Source organism: Rattus norvegicus, chromosome 5 (assembly GCF_021556685.1).
Source record: "Rattus norvegicus strain SHRSP/BbbUtx chromosome 5, alternate assembly SHRSP_T2T, whole genome shotgun sequence".
In the NCBI taxonomy this organism is placed as follows: domain Eukaryota; kingdom Metazoa; phylum Chordata; class Mammalia; order Rodentia; family Muridae; genus Rattus; species Rattus norvegicus.
The window spans coordinates 46581401-46598822 of NC_141538.1; positions in this window are offsets into that span (position 1 = coordinate 46581401).

A 17422-nucleotide genomic window follows, 5' to 3' on the forward strand; every position below is an offset into this window, starting at 1 on the left:
CTATCTACTGTCACCCACAGTGTCCCACTAGAAAAAATTTTACTTCCTATTCCATGACATTTAGTTCTTCTGGCCAATAAGTTTTGGTTCTAGAGTTGGGAGCACTCCTGCCAGGAGCTGCAAGAAACATTGTATTGAACATGAATGTCAGACTGCCCACTGATCACCTAGGCCTCTCATTCTCTTAAACCGAAAGGTTCAAAAAGAATTAATGAATCCAGATGACCATGGGGAATTTGTTTTACTTCTCCACATGGAGGGAAGACAGATTGTGTCTAGTGTGCAGGAGATACTTTAGGACATTAATTGGTGCTACCCTGTCCTGTGATTAAACTCAATAGGAAACTTCAAGAGCCTAAGGATGACAGTAGGGCGACAAAGGAAACAAACCAATCATGAGTGAGCATATGGGCTATACCTCCAGGAAAATGTCCAAGAGCTGCAGTGGTTCTTGGCACTTCAGGATTTGAGCAGAGACTGAAGACCAGCTGAGATATCCAGCATGATGGATCAAGCAACTTTTGAATTCTAGCAATGAATTCTTTTGTTTCAGGCCAAGTCATTGTGGATTATATGGGCTACAGTCCTTAAGTAATTCTAATATATACTAAAATAAACAATACAGATTGAAATGACCTCATTTTCCATGAATTATTATTTTTATATAATTGTTCTCATAGGCTTTTAAAAGGTTGTATAAGATTTTCAGGTACCACACGATTAACAGAACAATATAAAGGGTTGTTAATGGATTAAAAGGGGAAAAGCAAGTTATAGCTCATGTGGAAGGATGATGAAATGAAAAACTAAGAGGGAGACTCTAATTGGTAAGGGAGAAGGAGGTCAATAACACTGGAAGTAGAGGGGAGGGGTAATAACACCACTAGTGCTTGATAAAACCCCAAGAAATGATTATATTTTCACATAAAATTATATACAATATTTTCTGTCTGTATATTATATTATTATTTATTCTGCTCGTTGAGGTTGTAGGTAATCCACCTGATTCACAAAACAATGTAGATGATTGTTATTGCCTATACTGGCTAGACTTTTGTCTACTTGACAGAAGTTAGAGTCATCAGAAAGGAGAGCAACAACTGAGTAAATGCCATAAGATCTAGCTCTTGGCAAGAATGTAAAGCATTTTCTTAATTAGTGATTTATGGGGGAGGGGAACTGCATATTATGCATGGTGTAATACTGGGCTGGTGCTCTTGTATTTTAAAACAATGTAGCCTGAAGAAGCCATAGCAACCAAGCCAATAAGCAGCACCACTTGCTGGTCTCTGCATTAGCTCCTGCTTTTAGGACATGAGATACAAATGATTTTAGCTGAATGTCACTGAAAAGATTCCTTTCTGAAGTCTTAATTTTATAGTACCATAAAATACTATGCAAATTGTCCATGGATGGAATACATCTGTAGTCATACCACATTTCCAATACCTGTAAATCAAAAAAATGACCCCGTGATATGGTATCCCCAAAGGTGCACTAGGAGCACTCATGATGTAATAGTAAGCAACAGCTATGTAAGTGGACTTAAAGCCTATTCCCCAGAAAGGAACTCATATCACATACTAGACTCTTGTTCAACTACTAAGGGCATCTAGGACAAGATAATTGCTAACTACAACTACATTCCAAAACTTATCCTTATAGTCACAGTTACGTGTACTCCAACTATTATCAGAAAATCTTCTTTAACAGCAAATAGAACAAGAGAAGCTTCTCTAAACATTATATATATATAGATAGATAGATAGATAGATATGTATATGTGTGTGTATATATATATATGTATATATAATGTGTGTGTGTGTCTGTGTGTGTAACAGTAAAAGAAAAAGAACTTATCAATTTGATGAGTGAGACAGAAACTTGGAAGAGGTTATAGGAAGTAAATTGGAAAGGATGAATAAATGTATTTGTGTTTTAAATATATATTTTTAAAATAGTATTTAGCAACCCAGTTTTATAAAATAACGACATTATATTTTTAAAAGTTTTTTGAGGTTACAATACAATTATATCATTTCTCCCTCCTGATTCCTCACTCTAAGACCACCTATGCATCTTTCCTTGCTATCCTTTAAACTCATGGTCTTAAATATATATATATATATATATATATATATATATATATATATATATTTTTTTTTTTTCAAATGGTGGAGTGGATGTTGTTTAGTTTTGTAAAGGGATAAATAGCTTTCTAAGAATGTATCCCCGGTTTTTTTTATCCTAATTCAGTAGAAGACTTTATAACCAAGAACATTGGTATAGCACAAATTGGTCTAGAAGAGTTTAAGCAGGCAATTTTGGGTGTGAGGGCAAGTATGTCTAGAAAGCACCATGATATGAATATGAAAGAGTGAATATTAATAGAACATGTTTTAAAACTCAAAACTCTGAAGTAACTAAAATAGTGGAAGGAAGAATACAGGGAACCAAAGAGTTAGCTTGGCCCAGGTGACATGAGAGATATGCAAATTAGAGTCTATGACTCTTGACTATTCTGTGACTTTAAATTCCTGAGAAATTGAGGCATCAACTCAGGCAGCAAAGTGTTCAAGCCACTTTGTATTTCTTGTATATGCCCTTGGAAATCAAGGAAGCATGGAAGATAGACAAGACAATTGTCTTAAATATTGATCTTGTGTATATCATATGGCCTGCCAACATTATTGTTTCCTGGCAACTACTACTGTACTGATCTTGACAATGGTCACTATATTCTTCTTCTGATAAGGGTGTAGAAGTATGATTGCTCTCAATAAAATTGTCACCACCTCTGTCTTGTTGTGGCACCTCCAACCCAGGCCTAGTTTACTTTCTTTCAGATCATATCAGATGAGCCTGGCCTGACAAGTGATTCTGGGTGGTTTCAGGAGATAGCATCTGTCACTTGGGTTCATTGAAAAGAGTTTGTTACAGAATAATTTAAAATTCACTTTGTCAATAACTGCCAGAGATCTGTATTATTTAATCAGATTAAGAAGAATGTTCTAAGCTTTTCTCCTTTGGTGGTTGCTTTCAGCTAGGTGATTCATTTCTCAGTGGTATGAGCTATGTAAGCTGTCCCTTTCCCCCTGTGACATCTATATGGTTCTCCATCCTTTACTTGGTAAAGTAGCCTAGAGTTCATCCATCACAAGAAGAGCTTCTGAAGATAGACTGTCAATATTCTGTAGGGCAAGAAAGAAACTCGGTTAGGTGGGTCTCAGTATCTTCTGAGAGACTGCGGATGATAGTGTGAGTTCTGTTGTCTCAGATTTGATTAGCTGTCAGCTGGAAGCCTCAATTACTCCATAGGGTCCTCTCCACTGGTGCCTGACTCTGTTCCTAGTGGACCTGCAGGGAGCATGAGCATAGAGACAAGACTACAGATACCGTGCCTTCTCTGACCCAGCCCCTGTGTCCACAGGCCACCTCTTCTGCAACATTATACTGGCCACAAGGCTCATGCCAAAAATTTGTTGTTAGAGGCTGGTACACTAGGATGTGAGTCCTAGGAGATGCAGAGGGCATTTTAAGAGCCAATTCCCTGACAACATTTACCAATAATCATTCAGGGATATATTCAGGGTTCCTTGATAAAGTGTTGATAAAAATCTTAGAACACTTCTTTAGGATTTGGTTAATGAAATGATGCACAATTAAAGCCAAATGGCCAATAAATAGCAGCTTCTAAAGCTGAGATAGGTGGGTTTATGCCCAGGGGCATTGTTGTCAACCATTCATTTAATTAACCTTCTCTTAACCTAATCATACAAGTGTGCTAAAATCTGTCATTTGAAATACTCCCCTTGCAATGTCTAACATGGTCAGGTAGCAACCAATGACTGTTTCCATTGTTCAATTCCCATAAAACAAAGCAAAAAAGAGAAAGGCAGATGTGTTAAAGAGAGCCCATAGACAATAAGCACATGCCCCTCAAGGCTATTTCCTCTTCTTTAACTACTCTGTCTGTTCTGGTGTATCCAAAGTGTATGCTGTTCACTGTCCATTAACAAATGTTATAATGTGAGATATATTATATATATATATGTTTATATATATTATATATATTTATATATATGTATTATATATATGCTGTTGCCACCAATTTTATGCTATTACATAATGTATTTTGTTAGTAAAAATGAATAAAAGTGCACTGAAGGAATTTCACATGTATTTCTTATTCCTGAGTACTGGAATTGGAAGGTAGAAAACATGTGACAGTTAGGGAATTTTGAAGTGCCCAGCATACTAATAGGTAAAAATCTTAAGTTTAAAATGTATTTGCTTCAATAACTGCAAATCCAGGGCTTGTGATGTGTGCAGTAGTGTTAAAAATTACATCATATAGAACTCCACAGACAGTTCTGCACTCAGGGACCTACTGAGCAGTAAACACTCCCACAGCTTCCTCTGCAATACATTATGGTACTTAGCTCCCCATCCCGAGTCCCCACTGACATCCAACCAGAGACTGAATATCAAGGCAGAAAAGCAGAGAAGAAAATAAATTATCACATAAAGAATTCAAAGCTATTCTAATTTTTTATTGGATATGTTCTTCATTTTCATTTCAAATGTTATCTTCTTTCCCGGTTTCCCCTCCTGAAAAACCCTATCCCATCCACCCTCCCCCTGCTTCTATGAAGGTGCTCCCCCACAGACCCAACCACTCCCTCCTGCCTCTCTCCCTGGCATTCAGTGTGTCTGGTTTTATGTGGCGGTCCTTGATCCACTTGGACTTGAGCTTTGTACAAGGAGATAAGAATGGATCGATTTGCATTCTTCTACATGGTGACCTCCAGTGGAACCAACACCATTTTTTCTACTGGATGGTTTTAGCTCCTTTGTCAAAGATCAAGGGACCATAGGTGTGTGGGTTCATTTCTGGGTCTTCAATTCTGTTCCACTCATCTACCTGCCTGTCTCTGTACCAATACCATGCAGTTCTATAAGCCATTCTGTGAAATGGTGATGTTCAGACTCTCCCCAGTAACAAGTGAGAGCCAGGACAGACAACAGATAACTGGGCAGGGGGTGTGCATGACATGGTTTATACATGCAAATCTGTCACCTGACTGAAAATATCTCCCAAGAAAGAAAGATATCTACAACATTCTTTGCTATACCAATTTTTAAAAAAAGGAAGTCATGTCCGGTGTGCAAATCAAATTTCCAGTGACAAGCATAGGCTGTACAAAAGTTCAACGTTGCAAATTTTCTCAGATATCACAGTAAATCTCACCATTTTTTAAACTAATACATGTAAATAAAATATTTTCTTCACCCCCCCCAAAAAAAACAATTTGTCTAAGAGCATCTGCCTAATAATTTAACGTCTGTTAACATTGTCTTCTTCCTGATTTTTTTAAATTTTCTTTTGATTTTTCTACATTTTTTAAGTAATTAGTTGCATATCCTTATAAGTCTTAAAAATGATGAATTTTCTCTAGAAAACACAATGGAAACTCCCATGAATTTTTATAATAATTTGCTTTGTAATATTTATACAAAATCAAAGTAGAATACATTTTTTGTGTTTATGTATTTTTTTGTTTTAAATGTGATTAATACAGGTTAAGACCTTTCAAAATTTATCATATCTTGCTATAAGGACATGAAGCACTAGACTGAATAAAGAAAATGAGATGCTTATGTAAAGTCATTAGGAATCTTGACTTCCCAATACATAATTTTACTGTGATTTATGAATGATATAATGTAAGGTTTTAATTGATTCCTAACCAACCTTATAGTTGCAAAGATGGATCAATATGTGAACCAATATCAGCTAGATAAGAAGCAAATGTAAGATCAGCTTAAGATCCATACACACTTGCCATATAAATGTGAATATTTACTACAGAATTTATAAGCTATAATTGACAACTGATGCTGGCTACAGAGCACAGGCACAAGAGGGTGGGGTGACTTTCAGTATTCAAGGGAGTATGTGGGCACATCTTATTCTGTGGACTAAGAATTTCAAGTTGATGGCTATACACGAATTTCTTCCTGGTTCTTGGAATATTCAATTAATTTGAAGGAAGATAGGGAGACCTTAAAAGTGCTTAAACAACACCACCAGAAGTGGCAGAAACAATTAGACTATAATTTTAGGTACGATTTTAGATATTAACCTCAGGTTTTAAAAGGCATAGGGATTAACATTTTGAACTTTGTTCTAGTCAACAGTCTATAACAAACATCTGTAAACAAAATCATCTGTAGAAACTATTGAACTGAGAACGGGACCCTGAAACAACTTGAAGGGGCTTGAGACCTCATATGAACAACAATGCTATCCAACCAGAGCTTATAAGGACTAAGCCACTACCCAAAGACTATACATGCACTGACCCTGTGCTCCAACCTCATAGGTAGCAATGAATAGCCTAGTAAGAGCACCAGTGGAAGGGGAAGCCCTTGGTCCTGCTAAGACTGAACCCCCAGTGAAAGTGATTGTTGGGGGGAGGGCTGTAATGGGAGGAGGATGGGGAGGGGAACACAAATATAGAAGGGGAGTGGGAGGGGTTAGGGGGATGTTGGGCCAGAAACCCGGAAAGGGAATAACAATTGAAATGTAGATAAGAAATACCCAAGTTAATAAAGATGGAGGAAAACAAAACAAAACAAAACAAAAAGAAAAAAGAAAAACAAACAAACAAACAAAAAAAGGAAGGCTCAACTATTAAAAAAAATCATCTATAGAGAGTAAGAGTAGTTGGGCATAGTCACACACACCTGTAATCCCACCATTTAGGACGGAAAGTAGAATCAAGGTCATTCGTGGTTATATAGAAGTTGAGCAAACCTGGGGTACATACGCCTGTCTTTAAAAAACACGGGAAAACTAGATAAAAGCAGTGAACTTTAATCTATGTTTTGATGGAAAAAGAGCACTTTGCAGGACACAAAGCTGGGCTCTTCATGCCTGGTAGAAATTTGACAGATTAATTTTACAGCTATTAATTTTGAGTGCACTTACATTAAATTTTGAAAATAATAGAATTACATTATTCATTTAAGAAATTTATATTTAAATCAACAAAGATGACAAAGTTATGCTTTATAAATCATCTACACCCATTAAAAAGTGGTCTTACTGCTTTAGAAAGAATAACTATAGTAAAAATATCATTTGTTCCGTAGTTCCTTCTGTTGCTAGAAAATTAACAAGGCCTTCTTGTGAGTTCCCATCAATCAAATTAGCATTTTAAATAGATTATTTAAATGAGAAACATCATTCTTGTTTTTTTAAAAAGATGATTTAGATGTACTTCTAGTGATTTAGGGTTAGTTTGAACCACTTTGTTCTTTCTCTTTCCAAAAACATATGCTAATAAGTTCCCAGAAATATTATAAAGATAAACCATAAAGTACTTTGCATAAAAGAAATGGTATATAAATGCAAATTAATAGAGCTAATGTATGTTATAATTATATATAGAACACACTAATGTTAAGCACTGTCTTAAGTTAGGAATTATCCTGCAGGGAAAGATAAGAATGAAAGATTTCACAAAAGGACACATCAATGTTTAAAGTAAAATAAAACATATGCCCGTAAAAAGGGAAAGAAGGGAGGCCGAGATTATTTAGCCGGCAAATGTGAAGAGATAGGGAGAATATAATTGAGTTATTTAAGATTTTGAAGGGTATTATAAAAAATGATAAGATCTTTTTGTATGTGCTATTCCATAACAGAAGTCGGAACAATCACTCAAAACTAATGGAAGGTTAATTTACATGGAATAGAAGGAAATACTTATACTTAGCACTGTGTAAATCAAACCACATAATTCAATACTTTGGGTGATTATAGATTAAAATGCATAAATTATATTCTACAAAGTATTCTATAAAGGGAAAAACTGGCAGTATTAAACCAAAGTAATTTTTCATATCAGACAGAAAAAAAATCGTAATCAACTTCCAATGCCTGATTCTAATCACTATTACCAGTGCCATGCGATTCCAGCTGTCCTGTACCACAGGACATTAGTAATTTACAATGCATACTGCTGACTTCATAACATTTTTGAATCATTTTTTTATTGTCAAGGAAGAAAGCAATGAAGATATAATTGTGTCCAAACTTCACTATGGCTACTATTATGGTCTTCTATATCTCTTTCTCCCATGAATAGCATGTATTTTTTAAAAACTTACTCAACTATTCTATATCTATAAATGATGGATCCAACAAAGTATCAGAAAAAAATAGTTTGCAAGAAAACACTAAATATATAAATTTGAGGTATGAAGGTGAATTTAGATAGCCAAATTTGATGTCAGTGCTGCTTTAATTGTATGCATTAACATTTTAACAACTTCACTATGGATATTTGAAAATGAAGGACATATTTCAAAAATCCATACAATTTTACAAAATGCCTTTTATGAGAAATAAATGGCTATCCACATAGAACTTGCAGGATATTAAAAGATAAGGCTAAAGAAAATATGCTAATAGTAAATAAAATATTCATATTTATGGTAAGCTTAATATTTTTTCTTAGTTTCATATTTTAGCTTTTATTTTATTCATTAAAATTCAGTATGAACATTATAAATTAAAACTGTTCAAAACTCCAATATTTTACTGTGGAGATATGATGGTATAGACAAAATGATTAAAATAAAATACATATTTTAAAAGTCATTGAATCTATGTATAAATGCTTTTTCCATAACTATTTCATAATCTCCATAAAGAATATTGCTACTGATAAGCTAGAAAATAAGTATCCATTTTTTCTCCTCCTAGCCAAGACATAATTTTAACAACTAAACTGAAGGATCTCCTTGAGACAGAGAGGGAGCAGGAAGTATATCAGTGAGATGAGGGCTGACCCACATGGTGGAGGAAAAAACGAAATCCTTCAGACTGTTCTGTGACCTCCACATATACACGGTAGAATAGGTCTGGGCATAGCCACGCCCCTTCCCACCAACCCCTATAGTAAATGTATAATGTGGAGGACAAAGTAGCTAAGCTGTTGCACTAATTGAAATCAGTGATCCTAATTAAAGATGAAATGGAAGTTTTTAGGTTTTGTTTTGGCTTCTGTTCTGTATAAAAAATGAACTCATTCAACTCTGTGACATTTCAAATATTCAGATTGCTTTTCTTTCATTGGTGTATGTTAATTGGTTTTATGCACATTTTTTGTTTTAATAAAGACTTTTTGTGACCATAAATGTATTTGGCTATATATACTCCATCTTCCTTGATTTTTCAATCGTACCTTTCTTGCAATACATCTTCATTCCTCTGGAACTTCTCATTTTAACTTAGGATCCCATGTAGATGTAATATTATATATCTTCATGCAAGTTTGGACTCAAAGTTAAAGAATATGTGTCTCGGTTATCATTTTGAGTCAGACATATTTTGCTTGATGTGCTCTTCATTTGCAAATGCTTTCCTCAATATACATTTTATATTGTATTTTGAAATCTTAATTTTTATTTATGTATACAGAATTATATAAATGTATACAATGAAATACAATCATACCCAGCAATCATTTTTCCCTCTACTTCTATGATTCCAAAACTTTTCCCTTTCTAAACTTCACATCCACTTTGTCAATAACACCCTAACTCAAATTGCTATTTATCAATGAATAAAATTCCTTCAAATATCATATTTCATTTTCTTTATAAGAATAGTACATCAGGGCCATAATGTAGTTCTGTTTAACTATTTGAGGAAGCCCCAAACTGATTTACAAAGTAATTAGGATGAATGGTAACTTGTATAATACAATGCTTATTTTTTCCTCTGTTCTTCTTAGAATTTGTTGTTTTATTTTTAAATAATATTTGTATTTGATACAATATTGCATCATTCCCCTTTCTCCTGTCATTCTTTTCCACTAACTTTGCTGTTCTCCTTCCTTTGCTTATTTTCAAATTCCAGTGTTCTCTCCTTTCCTTTAATTGTTATTTTTATATATAAACACACACACACAGACACACACACATGTATAATATGTATGTATTATACAAATATACATACAGGTATAATCAAATGCATTTATGTAGTGTGCAATGTGAATATATAATATGTATATATTGGGGATATGCATTCTCTTTGGTTTAACCAGTTACAATGTAATGGTCTTTGTGTTGCGAAGGTAAGCTTATTTTATGAGCAGTGAAAATTAGACTTACCTGTGCGATTAGCAGAAATATTTATGACACTAGTATTATTCTTTTCTTTTTAACAATGCGGTAACAGTAGGTTTTTATCAAAGATCCATGTAGACACTAACCCTGGGGAGTTGGCTTGATCTCCAGCATCAGATATGATTTTTCTCATGTCGAGTGGTCCTTAAGTCCAATTATACAACTGTTGGTTACAACCAAGCTATGAGTGGCAACACGGTAGTACGCTCAGGGTACAACATCATTCTGATCACTATTGTCTTTCACAAACATCACAGCTGCTTCTGAAACTTGGTAGCTTTTGTGGTACTATTGTGTTCAATGAAAGCTAGTTCTTAGGAAGGGGATACACAGGTCTGTTCTAGGTTAAATTCTCTATCTTTTCTGTCCAAAGTGCATGGTGTCTTCAGTGATGCAGATTTACCTTCAGTATAGCTTATATTATTTGAGAAATCACTTGGAATTTCCTAATCAACAACTCAAAAAGTAATTCTTCCTACTTGGTCCTTTGGTTTGTATTAAATAGTTAAGGCTCTTTGGGATGGGGGATAATTGATAATCCAAGTATCTTAACTTCATTCAATATATATATTTGAGTAAAAGAAAAACAGTAAAACTCCTTGTAGTTTTTTCCTCCTTATTCCCTTGCCTTCAATAGTGAATTTTCTCCCTTCTTTTCATTTAAAACTCAACCCAATTTTTCTTGTTTTTCAATGATGAAGTAATCTTAGCATAGGTTATGTTCTCAGCTGTGAATAGGTCTTATAATTAAATAAGTGTCTTTTATTAATAGAATGAGGTTATAAAACAAACTTAAATGACCCAAACACTTCAATATATATTGAAACTAAAATTACCAATGACATAACATTTTTATTGATTATATTTTATAATTCATGTGCTGTCATTTTGACTTTTATCATACAAGTAATTAAAATATTTTCAAACTTATCAAAAATGCCTTTAAAAGTTCATTTGAAAATTAATCATCGTGATTAAAGATATTTAAATTTAAGCTATTTACTTTTTACTTAACCATAATATGATTGTATCCAGAAAAAAGTCATAGGACTTAATTGGTAATATTTTTAAATTAAAGCATATGAAATTTGTATTTTCATAGAATGAGTCAAAATTGGCATTTATAAGTCACCAATCTAGTAATAGATACTGATTTTCTATTTTAAACACAAGGAATGGCAAATCCATTTGGCAAAATCCTTTAATTCATCAAGTCTAGAACACCTGTTCACAATGGGAAACAAAAATTGGGAGAGGAATAATGACAATCTATTTTTCTCAAAACCTTTTCTTAAATGTCAATATTTATGTTTCTTTATATGTATGAAGACAATGAAAACCATTGAATTTTGAATGAAGAGGCCACTGATAGAATATGTGTCTGTTCTAGGCCATGGATATAAGTAAAACTGTTGCATAAATGTGAAATATTGTTTATAATTAATGTGATATGTGGGGTTGGGGATTTAGCTCAGTGGTAGAGCGCTTGCCTAGCGAGCGCAAGGCCCTGGGTTCGGTCCCCAGCTCTGAAAAAAAGAAAAAAGAAAAAAAATATGAAATGTGCTTATAATCACAGGTAAGAATAAATTTACTAAAACAACTGCAAAATAGTTGGTTATCTCATTTGTAGACACTACAAATTAAAAATTTTTAATTAGTGAGTTTTAATGGTAAGGTTATTTCTTCTATAATTTTAACAAAGTAGTAATAACTTACATTACAAATGTACTTAGAAGAGTTAAAAAAACACAAGGAATGTGAAATACTAGAAAAGTGCTGAAGTCATTATGAGAAAGATTAAAATGTGAATATACCATCTGTGTTTAAAAATGTTACAATTGGAAATGGAATCATAGCCTCTGCAGAAGCCCAGAAAGAGGAAATGTATCATATCAAGGTAAACTCAAAGTCTTGAAAAATAATTTTCATATTTGTAGCTTGATACAAGATTTCATCTCAAATAAACAAATAATAAATTCAAAATTCTAAGTTATGTAAAGATTTATCAAGTAAATTTTCTAAGGGTAGTTTAGAATCCTGAATCCTGTATTCAAGAAGAAACGTATCTAAATGGAATCAAAATGAGCCAGGATATGTACAGATTCTTTGATAGATAATTAAGTGTTTGTTTATTATACTGAGGTAAGTCAAGGAGTATTAATATATACTTAACAAAATAGCTGGTTATTATAATCATCTCAACAGCACCACAGAAGTTTAAATGGTGGAAAGTTTAGAATATTCAAAAACATACTCTTGATGGTTTTTGGCAAAAGTATAATGAAGAATTTACTTCACCAAATTCAGGACAGACACAGAAAAATCTCATGAAGAAAGAAACACAAGAAAAGAAAATTTAAAATGACAAATTTTCATTGAGGGATAAAAATGATAGAAATATAGAACAGTGATTTTTCTTCAGTTAATGTTTATAAATATTGCAGAATACATTTTATCATTAGACATCTTTTCTAAAATTATCAACTTAAGAATGTCACCCATTCAAGCCAATTGGTACCTGTGGAAAGTATTGTTATGCATGTCTATGTGTTTGTATAAAATAAAAAGCTTAATAACTTACATTATATACATTAAAATTTTTACAATTTACATAATAATTCTTGTATTATAATAGTAAGTATATATACACACACGCACACACACACACACATATATATATATATATATATATATATATATATACGTATATAAACATTATATGTTACTTTTACAAAATGTTTTGCCAGTGCTTTGGGTAGTATATCTCAATAAATAATTTGTATGTCTACTCTATGAAGACATTCTTTCTTAATAGTCTAAATAGCAGTTAAATAACAAAGTAAATACAATCCTTTTCTCCAAGCTGTTTATAAAATATTAACTTGACATCATTTCTGTCCCTAAGGATAATGTCAACAAACTCTGTGTGCATAAGCTATAGTTTGTTGTGATGACAGCTCCATAATTGCTAAAACTAATGCTATCAGAAACCTCATGAGTGGAAACTGGGTGATGACTCAATCATATTTATGTCTATAGCTTTCTTTTTACACAGCTCTGAGGTTTGGGATGACATGTTGAAATAGGATTTTCAGTGACAGATAGGCCAAACTTGACAAGCAGCAATTGGGAAGCACTGCCTTTTGCATTCAATAATGTTGTCAGGACACCCAGCAATATTCAATGTGTGTAAATGTAATACCATGCCAGTACTTTCACTGTCAAACATTATTTAACTGAGGTTTGATTAGATAGAACTCACGTAAGCAAGAATTAGCCTTATCCAATAGCATTGGATGAGTATAAATATTTCAAACAAGTTCAATATAGGGAAATACTCAAATCTTAGGGGCGATTTCATTAAATGAGAAAAGCCTTTTTTGTGCAAGTGATACTTAACTTTTCTCATGTCTTTATCACTTTAATAAAGCTAACCAATCAATGTAAGTGACATATTAAAGGTTTAAAACATTACTAACAATATAACTTTCCAATACAAATAAATGCCTTATAGTGTGGTCAATGGGGATAGTAGTGCTGGTGATTTTTCAAGATATGATCTCTCTGTGTAGCCCTTGCTATCCAGGCACCAACTCGGTAGACCAGCTTGGCTGTGAATGCAAGAGATCCATCTTCATCTGCTTCCCTTAGTACTAGGATTAGAAACATGTTCCACCAATACCTGCCATGGCCTTAAATTTTTAATGTAGAAAAAAAACACATATGGACACAGTATACCAACAATACAGAGGTTTGGTTTTGTTCTATTTTGCTTTTATTTGCTTTTGTTTTATCATAAATAAAAGCAGAAGTGGGAAGTATATCTTCTAGACAAGCAGACTAGATTGAGCAGCAAGAACCAATCTTGACTTAGACAACTGGATTGGAAAGGTTTATCTACTCTTTCCACTCTTGTACTTCTCAGTTATTGGTAGCTGTCTCTGGTGGAGGAGAAAAGCTCTCTTTACCTACAAATTATTCTCTAAAGTTTAGGTAAAGGAGAAGGAAGTTGACATTAAGAAAGAGGCAAAAAGGGATGGGTGGTTGGGTGTGGGAAATGGGATAACATTTGAAAAAAATGATCAAATAAAAATATTCAAAAAAAGAAAAAAAAGAAAAGAAAGAGAAATGGAGAGGTTTCCCATGCACATGGATTGGCAGAATTAACATAGTATAACTGGCCATTCTACCAAAGGCAGTCTACAGATTCAATGTAATACACATCAAAACCCAACACAACTTTCAAACACATGAAAAGAGAAATTATCAAATTCATCTGAAAAGGCAAACAAAAAAACTAAACAAACAAAAAACAAAAACAACAACAACGAAATGAAAACAATTCACAACAACAAAGGAACAGTTGGGGCAATCACTATTCCTGACCTCAAGCTCTACTACAGTACTACATAACAATAAAACTGCATGGTATTGGTACAGAGACAGGTTGATCAATGGAATAGAATTGAATGCCCAGAAGTAAAACACACACTTATATACTTTGTCTTTGACAAAGAAGCCAATATATACAATGGAATAAAGAAAGCATCTTCAATAAATGGGGCTGGCCTAACTAGATGTCTGTATGTAGAAAAATGAAAATAGACCCATAGTTGTCACCATGCACAAAACTCGAGTCCAAGTAGATCAAGGAGTGCAACACAAAACCAGACACACTGAATTTAACAGAAGAGAAATTGGGAGGTGCCTTAAACTCATTGGCACAGGGGGAAATTTCCTAAACAGAACTCCAATGGTTCACACTCTAAGATCAAGAATTGATAAATGGGACCTCATGAAACTGGAAAGCTTCTGTAATGCAAAGAGCATAGTCAGTAAGATAAATTGGCATCCAACAGAATGGGGGAAAAAAAACTTCACTAACACAACCAATAGAAGGCTAATATCCAAACTATATATGGAACTCAAGAAGCTAATCACTGAAAAAACCAAACAACCCAATCAAAAAGGGGGGTGGGAGGGCTTACAGAAATAAACAAAGAATTAACAGCAGAGGAATCTTGAAAAGCTGAGAAGCACCTAAAGAAATGTTCAAAGTCTTTACAAATCAGAGAAATACAAATCAAAACGACCTTGAGATTCCATTTAACACCAGTCAGAATGGCTAAGATCAAAACCTCAGGTGACAACACATGTGGACAAAGATGTGGAGAAAGAGGAGCACTCCTCTACTGCTGGTGGGATTACAAACTGGCACAACCACTCTGGAAATCAATTTGGAGGTTCCTCAGGAAAGTGGATATAGACCTACCTAAAAACCCAGAAATACCACTCTTGGGAATATACCCAAAAGATGCCCCATCATACTATAGGGGCACATATTTCACTGTATACATAGCAAACTTATTTGTGATAGCCAAGCTGGAAACAACCCTGATGCCCCACGACAGAAGAATGGATGCAGAAAACGTAGTTCATGTATACAATGGGATAGTGGTCAGCTATTAAGAACAAGAACAAGGTTTTCAGGCAAAAAGAAGGAACTAGAAAATATCCTCCTAAGTGAGGTAATTCAGACCCAAACGGACATGCCTGGTATGTTCTCACTAAGTGTATATTATCCAAAAAATAATGAATACCCAAGATACAGTCCACAGAACACAAAAAGTTCAACAAGCTGAAGGGGCCCAAGTGAGGACACCGTAGTTCCACTTGGGGGTGAGAGAGGGTGAAGAAAGCAACCACGATAGGGAAGGGAGGGCCAGTGGAGTGAAAGGGATAGGGGAAGGGGGAGAGGGGAACATGATATGGTATTGGGTGGGGGAAAAGGACTGGAGCCCTGAGGTCCAGCAGAAAGAATGGAAACCTATCTGGCCTTTTCTCCTACAAACAAACAAACAAACAAATAAACAAACAAAAACTTATGGCTGCATGTACCACCTGAAATTCTTTCCACTATAGAGATTTTTCCATCCCTTAAATCTTTTAAAGAGGTTACAGTGCTTCGGTTGTCCAATTCTTAGTGTTAACTGACTAACATGCAGAACCAACAGTAAAGCAGGCCCCATAGCGTATACCCAATGAGGCTATAGTTACATGCTTGGCAGCAGATGATTAAGAAGATGAAACAACTTCTCGTGTAAGTTGCTTGTGCCTTCAGGACTTGCTTCGGCCCAATCATTGTATATACCACTTCCATTTGAAAATAAATTTCTCCTATGCATAACATGACTTCGAGGGTCAGATAACACCCAAGTCATGATGGGCAGTTCACAATGCATGAGAAATTGGTGGTTCATTGTCAGGAATGTGATAGGAGCTACAACCATTGTATCTTTCAAAACTTTGTTAGTGACACTACTTTCAGCTCTGTCTGCAGGGATGTTATTAATTTCCATTAAGATCCTAGATGAGGCCCCTGGGCAGCACCCCACGAGCGAACCTGAGCCTCGGGACCACAGGTAAGACCAAATTTTCTGCTGCAAGAAAGCTGCCTGGTGAGCTTGGGACACACGGAAGCAGAATTTCTCTAGGACCGGGCACGTTCTGTGTTTACCGGAAGTCCCACACCCACGGATCCCGGCCCGCAGCAGCTCTCTGCTCCCAGACCTGGTGAGAGAGAGACCCAACCGACTGGTCAGGTGGGCACTCCTGAGGCTGCAGAGCGGAAGAGACCACCAACACTGCTCACCCCTGCCCACATCCCTGGCCCAAGAGGAAACTGTATAAGGCCTCTGGGCTCCCGTGGGGGAGGGCCCAGGAGCGGCAGGACACCGGCCTGAGACACCACCGGAACCTGAAAGAAACAGACCGGATAAACAGTTCTCTGTACCCAAATCCCGTGGGAGGGAGAGCTAAACCTTCAGAGAGGCAGACAAGCCTGGGAAACCAGAAGAGACTGCTCCCTGCACACACATTTCGGACGCCAGAGGAAAAAGCCAAAGACCATCTGGAACCCTGGTGCACTGAAGCTCCCGGAAGGGGCGGCACAGGTCTTCCTGGTTGCTGCCGCTGCAGAGAGCCCCTGGGCAGCACCCCACGAGCGAACCTGAGCCTCGGGACCACAGGTAAGACCAAATTTTCTGCTGCAAGAAAGCTGCCTGGTGAACTCAAGACACAGGCCCACAGGAACAGCTGAAGACCTGTAGAGAGGAAAAACTACACGCCCGAAAGCAGAACACTCTGTCCCCATAACTGACTGAAAGAGAGGAAAACAGGTCTACAGCACTGCTGACACACAGGCTTATAGGACAGTCTA